Raw genomic sequence first — 11,240 nt, forward strand, 5'->3', positions numbered from 1 at the left:
TCAGTCATTCCCAAAACACAGGAATTAATAAAAAATTACATAGATTAGTAACAGTATCAATATCCTTTGCAGACTAAATGAAATAAAGTAGTTTCTAACATCTTCTAATTTTTCCTCCAAGTTTTCTTATTCTCTTCTATTTTGTAATGGAGACTATCCTTCTAAATATCCCAGTATCATGAACTTTCCAGTCCTTTTTGCATAGTCACAACGAACTTCCCACAATAACCAACTTGGTCTTTCAGTACCAAAAACTCTCTCAAGGAATGTTAGTATCTGTACAAGAGCAGCATGAAGGGTGCTTTGCTTCATAGTCAAAGCAGAAACAGCACAAAAGGCTCTTAGTAACCACAGTCTGCTCAGCCTTAGCCATTCAGATGGGGTAATACATCTGTAGCACTAAAACTCCCTGTTGTAGCAGCCCTGTCCATTTGAACTACCTATCACCAACCACTAAGCTTAGTTGCATCTATGCACCTCTTCCTTCTGAAAGAAATGATGGCAAATTGCTGAAGTGACTCTGGATGCAGTCCCAACAAAGTATCTGTCATTTCGCCTCACCAAGACAGCAGTGGCCTCACCTAGAGTCAGTAGTGATTAGTCCAAAGCAAAAAGAAAGCCTAACTGTCCAAAGTAAAGGCTCACAAGAGACACAGTTTTATTTTATCCCTCTGCAAAGGTCCCACTGCATTAGTTCTGGTATTACAGCTCAACTTCTAAAATAAATGTAAAAATCGTATTTCTTCACAAGGATGGTCCAAGAAAAGCGATGGGTGGCAAAATTCTGTTGCTTTTCAATAGCAAAAATTCCCAGGAAGTGCAACATGGTGTACCTGAGAATTACAAGTGAGAACAGTCAACCTGGACAGAGAACACTCCCTTCACAATCCTGATACCTGGCCACCTCTACATGAAGAAAAACACTGTCAAGAACACAGAGGTGGGTAAAGGAGGGAAAGAAGTGAAGACGCAGCAAGCATAAATCTGCCCTTCCACAGAGCTTGCAAGCCAAGAGCAAGCCTAAGTTTCTGCAGGAACAGTCTGCTCTCCGCACCAGGGCAAAGGTTTGTGCATCAGCCACTATACTGTCTAAGAAACTACAATTTAGGCTATCTCATGTTCCTCCTCTTTGAAAATAAGTCATATTCAACAGAAAATTAAGGGGTTTTTCCCCTCAAAACACTCAGAGTAACAAATCCCCTTGCATAATAAACTTTGAGTACAATTTTGGTACAAAATACACTAATGTAAATAAACAGCAACTAAATTGGTGGAGTGATGTTAGTGCAGCTATGATCAAAGTCAGATAGCCATCTCCTTCCCCCCAAATGTCATCTTGTAGTCTGCCAAATGGGCAAAGGACAGCTGTGTTCCTTATAAAATCTCTACCCTCCAAGGAATGTAAATACGGGATATTGTTAAAATGAAAGATCTAGTTAAAGCTATACATTTGTAACTTTTTTAAAAGGTCTCCCCCCTCCTTTCTGTATCTTTAATCAAAGGTTATAAATGTATAAGGGATGGCTGTTGCCATGGAAATATGCAGGCCAACATTTCTCGGTGGGAACCTCAAAGCTTCCTTCACTGTCAGGTGCTTTGTAATGACAGGGCCACATTAGCACCTTTGACTCCCAAAGCCCATTTATTGCATAGAAATTAGCACAGCTGACTCCATTCACCTTCCACAGGCAAACAGTAACTACTTCTACTCAACTGACTTTCTGCTGCTCTCACCGATTCTCCCAGGACACGCTCCCAAACCTGTTTCAGCACTATCCCTCACACTATAGCAAATTCATCTTCAAAGTATACTGCCTTTTCAGCAAACGCTAAGCAGAAACCAGAGGTTGCACAGACCATCAGATGTTTCACCTGATCAAGATCATCATTTCATAATCTGCTGAGAAATTTCTTTTTCCAAAGCAATTGACATATGACAAATCTGCATCCTATTCCAGAACATGGAAAGCAGAGCTATGAAGAAAAACAGAGGCAGACATGCAGCAACAGGAACTGAACTCTCATAAAAGCCACCAATTAAATTAGAGAACAGAAGACAGCTTTTGAATAATGGTTACGTTTACCCCTGGTGGTTGTCAGTGCTAAAAGGAGAAAAAGTTGTTCTTAAAAACCTTAGTGGAATTCCTGGATATCAACATGTACCATTTGATGCATAATCAATTTATGCACATAGGAGGCCCATTTCAAGGCAAATGCAAACAGAGGCCTTTATTATTGTTTTAAATAAATTCCAAAGAGGCAAATTCAACCATCTGAGAATGTGTTCTTATTAATGTCCTAATACACATAAGCCAATATACACATTTAATTTATGCAGTCACATTTGTATGAAATAGAGATTTGTGTCACATGCCCTCTGACATTGCAGTAATAAATCCCTTAGGCATACAAAAGATAAGATTCAACATACACTTAGAACAAATTAATCTACATATTTGAAAAAATAAACTGTTTCAGTAGTATCCACCCTCATTAAAAATAGCCAGTCAAATACTTTATACAGCTAATATACTGTGAATGTATACCTATGGGTTGGTTTGTTTATATTTTAATTCTTTAAAGAAACAAAATTATAGAGATAAAAGCTCTTAAGTCTATGGAAAGGTCTCACATATTCATCATACAATCCTTTGAACTAACTCAGTACAAAAGAAGTGAAATGACATTTTATGTCTTACTTACCTAGAAGACAATCAGGGTGACCTTTCAAGGCAGTTTATCAATTTCACTGATGCTGAGTAAAACCTAAGTCAGATTCCACTGAGTAGTAAATTTATTTCCACAGGGACAAACATCCAAACATTTAGCCGCAGATTTCAAAAATCCCAAGAAATTAATGAAGAAAAAGGCAGTCATTCTCTCTAGTGCATAAATAGGACTAGATTTTAACAGGAAAGAAAAATTTCATTCCTACCACTGAGCAAAATACAGACACTTCTTAATGGTTTTGCAGGTTTTTGTTGTTGTTTTGCTTTCTTGGTGGGGATATTAATTACATCAAACATACTTCTTTTCCTTACACGTACAGCTCTGATCAACTAATAATTTTCTGACAAATGGACCCTTCAGGTGGGGTACATCTACAGCCACACAGATGGGGATCTGTGTGCGCATACATATGCACCTCTAGCAAATCCTCAGTAATTATATGCAGTTGCTGAGTGGAAACAGTAATGCCTGAATTTCTTGCCTCCGGCCATTTTAGGCACTTTTTTTGAAAAGAAACAACAGATATATGGGAGAAAAAAAAAAAGCTTTTGAGCACAGCACAGCATTGATCCAGCAGACTTCTAAAGTCTGCAGACAACTAAAGTTTGATACTGGGTGTTTTTGCTTTCTGAGGGTTGTCTGTGTGTGTTTTTCATTGGTTTGGATGATTTTGTTGTTGTTTTTGTTTTGGGGATGGGGGGTTGTTTGGTTTGGATTTTTGTCATTGCTCTTTTGAAAGGTCAGAAGAGAATACTTGTGCAGGTCCCTGTACTAGAGAGCAATCTCTGCAGGCATACGTGAGCCTCAGCTACATTCCACCCACACAAACCTGCTAGCAAGATCAGGGCCCTGATTATTAACTTCTGTGTGCAGACCACTCTTATCTTTTTAAATGCTTTGCAGACAATTCTTACCATACTCAAATTAAGTACAGATATAGACACAGCAGTATCTCGTGGCCCACACTGCAACGTCTGGCATGAATTACAGAGTCTACTGAGAACATCCAAGACGGGGCTCAGAAAGAAGGGCAATAAATATTTTATAAGATTAGGTTGAGAGAATACTGATCGCCCCAAAACCTGTCATTCTATCAGTTGGCCCAACAATCCCCCTTCCCAAACTGCCTTCCTTTCATCCTCAGACAAGCAAAAGGAGTCTCATCTGATTTTTCTGAACACTCACATACTGTTTGCATTAACAACTGGGATTTTATTTCTTAAATGCAACTTCATAAATATCTTCTGAATTAATTCAAGCCTTACTAGATGAGGTGAAAGCACAGAGACTACTATCTGTAAAATCTGTATTGACACACATTCTTACAAGTTACTATAAATTTAGCAAACAAACCAGTGTTATCCATATGCATATGACAGTCCTGAACACCACAAGGTGCCAGTTTAGTCTTTTCTGCTGACACACGAAATGATCCACAAACCAGAAAGGTAAAGTAATGCATTTTATGATTACAGATAAATTACTGAATTAACTGTGTCCTCACAAAAACTTTGACCAGTCTGTACCACACTCAGCAAAACAAAAAACAGTTCCTTTTGAAGTACTTCAGAATTATGAGTTTAATTACAACAAACCTAACCAACATCAAGCACAACTTCCATGACCTGATTTAAGACATCGATTCAATGAGCACTTTGTTTTTTAAAAAGTCTATATTGCTCCATTCTCCCCAAAACATATAAAATTTACACAGAGAGAGAATTCAAATACAAATCCAAGAGCTTCCACATCTCTAGGTCTCTTCCCCACATCCTGCATTGTTTTTCCAGTAACACACAATCATAACTCATTATCTCCTTCCGTGGAAATGAGAACAAAGACATTGTATAAAAAACAAAAAGCCTCCACATTTCTATGCACCTCTTTGTATATTCAACGACAAAGTTCATACAGTATCATTTGTTTATTAAAAAAAAAATAAAGAACAACTGAGCATATACTTATAAATCAATTATTTGGGGCAAAAAGAATGCCTGCATTATCTTGGGAGAAACAAGAATGCTAAGAAATACTGTTAAAGCCTGGCCACAAAAACTACTCTTCAACAAAGCAAGAACTATAATCACATTTCATGCATTTTTCCCCCTACTCCTTGGCTCTGCCATTTGCAGTGCATGTAAATCTGCATGGACCTGGAGGTTTTACTTAGGCACTAACCTCCCCATTTGTCTCGCCTTGCTGCAGTTCTGTCAGACCTGCTTCAGCTTCCTGACAACCTTTGGTCTCTCAAAGAGCTAACCAAGTCTGTAAAAGTTTTTCCTCTCCTCCCAGTAGAAATGGCCACATCCATAAACCTTTCCCTGCTTTGCATATTCTTTTCTGTCCCACACCTAATTAATTAGATGCACTAACGACGTCACAATTTCCCAGTCTGCTAATCCCATATATTTCCAAGTCAGTTCAATACCAGTGCTCTATCACCTACACATCTGCACAGCCTGCACAACGCTGTAGAGGAACACACAGCCCAGCTCCACACAAGAAACAGGGAACCTGCCTGTCCTTGCAACGAGGCCAACAGGTACTAATTTTGCAGCAGTGTTCAATCCTCTTTAGCCTGCCTCATATATAGGCTAACACTAATTTTTTAAGAGGATCAATGCAGAAAATGCCTAGTGGATTATGAGTTCACTGCTTTACATGAACAGAGACAAAAAGAAATACATGGTAGAGAGAGGAGGACAAAAAACTGTGTCCACTATTTATCATACCAACAAACCTGGTTCTAAACTTCATACATGCTCTTCAATTAACTCTATTTACAGTCTCTACAAAGGTTCCTAAGTTCTTTATCTGCTTACATGTACAGACTTTTATTATTTTTTTCATCTGTTTAGGCGGTTTTATTATTTTGTCATCTGTTTTGCTTACCCCCAGACCACAAGAGCTGGCCCCCGCAGTACAGAAAAACATACTTTTGAAGTAAAGGCTGCCTGGTGCTTTAAAAGACTTACATGTCAAAAGTCTGAGTTACAGTACTGACAACATCCATTCAATAGAAGTCTTTTTCCTCCTCCATCCCCATCATAAAAAAAGAGAAAGCACTAAACCTGCTAAAAGTAAGTTCTGGTATATTCATTCATTTTGTTTTCAGAAACGTTGACATACCCAGAAGCTTGCCGCACCACAACCTCGTGTTACAGGGAGAAGGAGGAAACTGAGCAGCACTTGGACATCCCTGGCTAGAAGTGGAGCTCAACACACTTCTTACTGCAGGTAATATCCTCCCTCATGGTGAAGGCAGGCAACAGCAGCACCTCTAGAAGCTAAAGGCTAAATGCCTTTGCATTCCTGAAACTTTACAGGCAGATAAAAGAATGTAAAAGCTCTTTGGCCAGAACACAATTAAATGTAAGACCCCATCAATCAAATCCTGGACAGCAAGATCTGTAACTTCCCAACACAAGATGATAGCATACATTAGCCTGAAACAGTAAGTTCTAGCTTTTTCTTTGTAGCTGAAGAGCCATGGGAACAGAAAAACTAATTTTTGCTACCACTAATTCATCCAAGAAACAAGGACAAAACCCTCATGTCAGAAGGGAAACAATTAAAACACCTTCCACATCTAGCCTGCACAGCACAAGCAAGCCTACTGCAAATGGAAGCTGCAGCAGTGCCTTTTGGCATTCTCAAACTCTTTTTGGTACTCAACCAGTTGTATGCTCCACCAAAAAGCAACTCTTCAGCCACTTCAACTTTCAAAGCTCAAGACACAAGTAAAGTTAAGTGGGGCTTCTCATTCTTTTCAACACACTTTTACTTATCTACCTAAACACTCAAGTACAGGTCTACTATGCAAAGCCAGATGAAGAAGGCCTTGTAGAAATAACTAGTTAGAAAAAAGGAGGCAGAAAATTCCAGAGAAAGAGCAATCAAACAAAAAGTCAAAAGCACTTCCTAGCTCCTTGTTTATTATGCAGGTTGTAATTGAGCATATCTTTCTTCAGTTAATTAACATGGCATATATCAACTGAGTATAGGGCACAACAGAGAACACTCCCCTACTAAACTGTTTAATATTACCACAGCAAAAGTTTACAATCTGCTTTACTTGTTTTTGTAGCCATCTTTAAATCTCCAACCTTATTCTCACCAGAATGCTACCAAGAATTTAAAACACTGAAAAATTGTTTCAGTCATATCTACAAGTACTTGATTTTTAGTTTAATAAGAAGCATAGTAGATCACCACCCATTCATGAATAATGCTTTCATGGTCATATACCTTCAGAAACTACTTTTCAATTAATTTAAATCACAGAATATGAATCCACCAAGATCCAACACTTGGAAGCAATGGAGGCTTACAAGACAAGTTAGTCAACTTTGGCAATTATTTAGTTACCTTTGCACAGCAAAATCTGGGATAAGTAACTTCACCTCTGAACACTCAGGAAATATTTTATACTCTTGTTATCTACAAAATCCCTATTGCAACAATTGGCTTGAGATCCCCTTTTTCCTGGGGAAAACCAAAACTAAAACAAAACAATCATCAGAGTTCCAAGATAACTATGATATAAATGCTCCAAGATCTTATTTCCACTGATTTAGAGTTCCACTTTGAAAAGCCATCCTTAAAAATCAGATTATGGCACAAGCACATATCAATTTATCCAACACCTTTTGCATCCTAGGTGGTACATGCAAGGATTGTATCTAATGCTAGCTGCCCAGAACAAGAATTAATTTTGACATGACTGAAGGAGACTCCCCACTTGCTTCACTGCAATAAAACAGCTAAGAAAATGTATTTTCAAGTGGAAATGTTCATTTGGCACACACCCCCTGAGACAGTTGGGAGAGAGGGCAAGAATGCGCCGCAGAGCAAGCACAGTGCAGATTTCAACTTCACCCAAGTGGCCTTCAGCAGATGACAGATCCTCTCGAGTTCTCCAGCTCCTCCCCAGCAAAAGGCTGCACGAAGCAGGGAACTCTGAAGCTCAGCTGCTCACGAGGCAGGCCAATACGGGATGTGCCAGGGCACCCAGAACATCTCTTTACAGGACCTCTCAGTAGTATAAATCCACACCTTTTGGCAGGGTACTGCTGTATCCATGCAAGGTTAACGAAAAAGGTTATCAAGTGTCCAATGTAATAGTTGTTTATGCAGGGACTTGGCGTGAGGGGAGGAGAGGGGACTGAATCATAACACCAGAAAAGAGATGGCAACGCAGCATAATAAATTAAGTCTGTGGGCACACCTGTACTTAAGAGTATCCAGAAAAAACTATGAATCAGTGTTAGTTTTGAAATAGAGCCGTTCACATCAGATGCTTCATTTGTTGTGGAAGCAGCTACCATCCTACAATGGCTACTGTTTCTTAAAAAAAGAATAATTTTAATGACAGCTATGGACCTATTTTGGTATGAATGCAAACAGCTTTTGTCCACAGACTGTGCAGCAATCCTTGACTACTGAAAGAGATATATAAAATAATTGCTTCAGGGAAGGAGGGGAGAGATGGTTAAATACTTCCTCTACAAGCCAGCTCCCCATTCTCAAAGGTTTTTTTTTTTCTTTTCCCCTCTAAGAATATACATGCAGTAACACATTCCCATGCCCCTCATCTGCTTTCAGTGGAAAAAAAAGTCACCTATACCTCATCTCTGCTACAGGAATGATGAGTGGCCATCCTTACATAGCTTGCTCATCCCAGGCAGCACACCGTATTAAGGCTCTTCCCTGCACACCAGGGAACAGGGTACATACAGCGTTTTCACGAGCCACTCGATTCTCTCTTACAATGCCCCTTTCTAACTCAGCTAGTAAACGATACTCCCACTCCGGCTCGGCCTCCACATTCGCCATCCATGCAGCCAGCATAGCTTCCTTTAGGCGCACTTGCGTAACTGCCTGAGCTCGCACTCTTTCTAATAAAAGAAGTCATTAAACAGTCCTCTAACAAAACCTCCATACAGGTATCCAAAAGGAAGTATGAGATCAGTAGCTATTGCTGAACCTGATGGGCACAAAGCAGTCAGTAGCCGTGTGCTGATTACTGTAAGAATTTAAATTTTCTTTAAAAAAGGTTTTATTACTACACTGATTTTCAGAGCTACTGGAAATACCCGGGTGCTATAAACTTAAAGGTGGTGTTTCACATTTTTCAGCCGAAGTAACTCCCCATATAAGAGGTGCATGATAATAAACGACATGAATGAAGACAGGGAAACGTTTCAGTATTAAACCAAAACGCAGACTTGAAAAAAACCCTTCAATCTACAGATCCATCAGGTTTCCTCCCACACCAGGGCAGGATCAAGCTCCTGCTTCCCTCCCTGCTAAAGGCAGTCGCGTAATAGAAAGGAGCAGCAACAATGAAGTTACCACGGCTGCATTCATCCACTCAATCCTTCACCCTTAAACGCCCATGATGCGTAGTTCTGTAATACGCGGAAAATATCATGCAACAACCCACACCTCCGGGAAGCAGTGAAAACAATCCTCACAATTAGCCGAGGGGCAAATGGGGACAGAAATCTCTCTCTTCACCAGTACCTCACAAACTCGGCAGCTCTGTGGAGACGTGATTTAAACTCTCCTGACAGCTGTAAAATAAAACCGCACATAACAGCTCTTCAGAACACATGCAGCCGGTCACCCGAGCAAGCACCCAGCACCGCGTCCTGCTCCTGGTTGCGTGAGGGACGGCGGCTCCCAGCACACAGCGGCCTCCCCGAAGCGCCCGGACACGCTCCTGGCAACCTGGGCTGCTGGCCCTTGGAAACCGACCGCTCCTCAGCCGGGCGAAAACGCCTCCCCATCCGTCCTCACCACCCTCGGGCGCCCCCGGCCCCCGCGGCAGGTGCGGCCAGCACGGGCAGCGGGGGCCCGACCGCCACCCCGGGCACGCACCTGGCCGAACCGCAGCCGGCCGGCGGGCGATCGCTCCCGCCGGAGTCAGCGGGGCTTGGGGACGGTGGGAGGAAAAGCAGATTTATAAACCTGGCAGCCCTCGCTCATTTGCTGCTGCTGGAGGCTCCTCCTCTCCGTCTCGCTCCGGCCGCGTCGCAGGCGGGGGCTGCCAGCGCCCTCGCCCCCCGCCCGAGCGCAGCGGCGGCCCGGGCCCGTCAGGCGGCAGGACCGACTGCGTTCCGTAGGTGCGGCCGAGCCGTCGGCCCTAACGCAAGGTCCCCCAGCCCCGCACCCACCTCGGCGGGAGAAGGCGAAGATGGTCGCTGCCCCAGTGCCGACCGCTCCCTCGCCGCCGCCTGCTGCTCCCTCCGCCCGCCCCCCGCCGCCGTCTCCTCCTCCCCGGCCGGCGCACAGCCCGCCCCGCCGGGCGCTCCTACCTGCGGGGGGCTGCGGCGCTCCCCTCGCACAGCCCCCGCCCGCCTCGGCGCCTTCCCGGGGCTGGGGTTGGGCCGGCGCAGCCCCCTCTTCTCCGCGCCGGCGGGGTCAGGACGGCGGCGGCGGGAGGGGCAGGAGCCGGAGCAGGAGAGGAGGAGGAGGAGTTGGTGCCCGGGTGTAACAAGTTTGGGTTGTCCCGCAGTATGGCGGCCGAGCGGCGCTGGGGGCGGACCCGGCTCTCGCTCCCGGGGGTCCGGCAGGGGGGCCGAGCCGCGCTCTCCTCGGTGCTGCTCGTCCCTTCCCCCGCGCCCGGCGCAGCCTCGTTAACGGCAGCGGCAACGGCGCCGGGTGGCCTGAGCCCGGTCACGGCGCCGGCGGAGCGGCTCCTCCCGCGCCACCTGGGGCTGCGCGGCTTGGCAAGGCACCGAGGCGCCTCTGCCGAGAGCAGGTGCGGTGCCCCGCAGTCCGGCCGGGCCGAGCAAGAGCCGCCGCCGCTCCTCGCACCTAGGGCCACTTGTCGCATTCCGCTGCTCCTCCTCCGCCTTTTCGTCTCTCGGGCAGGATGGATACGCTCGCGGCAGACCACAGGGAGAACCGCACCTGGGATCCATCTCTCGGCACCATGGGAATGGAATCACTCGTACCGAAAGCAAACGTTACTGGAGTTACTGCACCTGAAAACATAGGTTCGCTTAGGTGACTGCTTGGCGGTATATAAGAGGACAGAAAATAGGTCAGTAAATGCACAGATCTCACCCTCGATCCTTCTGCTGAGTCACTGATGAGTTATTGATTACCATCATGTCCGTGCACGCCTGCTGTGACCGCTCAGATGAATGACATGGACCAACACATGGGTGTCTGTTTTTGGATTGGAGTTTGGTTTGGGTTTTTTATTGCTGTGGAACAGGTGATACCAGTGTCATTGAAGCAAGACTGAACAAAATACATAGTTTTGTCAGATACTGGCACTGGCTTTACTGGCTGACCTTTAAATTCCAACATTACACAACATTGTATTTTTACAATAACATACTAGTCAATCTCTAATAATTCACGTTAGCTGTAGGTAAGAAATACTGTCATGAAGAAATTGAGGAAATCAAGCCTCTTAAAGACATGGAGACATGATGATAATCTCAGATGAAGGAAGTTTAGATGCAAAGCAACCTTGCTATTTCAGGGTCTGTGAA

The 11,240-nt window shown here is 43.9% G+C and overlaps 1 protein-coding gene across 15 annotated transcripts in view; it reads right to left on the minus strand.

Annotated features, from left to right (window-relative positions):
* The window catches only part of SEMA4D (semaphorin 4D), a 104,943-nt gene extending 94,654 nt beyond the window's left edge, over positions 1-10,289 (minus strand). For 8 of the 15 annotated variants that reach the window (XM_033085403.1, XM_033085402.1, XM_033085397.1 and 5 more), the window contains exon 1: positions 9,909-9,972. The gene's annotated coding sequence lies outside the window, so the exon portion shown is untranslated. Of the gene's footprint in view, positions 1-9,177; positions 9,234-9,255; positions 9,306-9,612; positions 9,695-9,908; positions 9,988-10,049 lie in introns of those variants that run through there. The other 7 variants (XM_033085393.2, XM_033085389.1, XM_033085392.2 and 4 more) reach the window with 7 other exon arrangements.
* Between the last annotated feature and the right edge of the window lie 951 nt (positions 10,290-11,240).

Source organism: Catharus ustulatus, chromosome Z (genome assembly GCF_009819885.2).
Source record: "Catharus ustulatus isolate bCatUst1 chromosome Z, bCatUst1.pri.v2, whole genome shotgun sequence".
In the NCBI taxonomy this organism is placed as follows: Eukaryota; Metazoa; Chordata; class Aves; order Passeriformes; family Turdidae; genus Catharus; species Catharus ustulatus.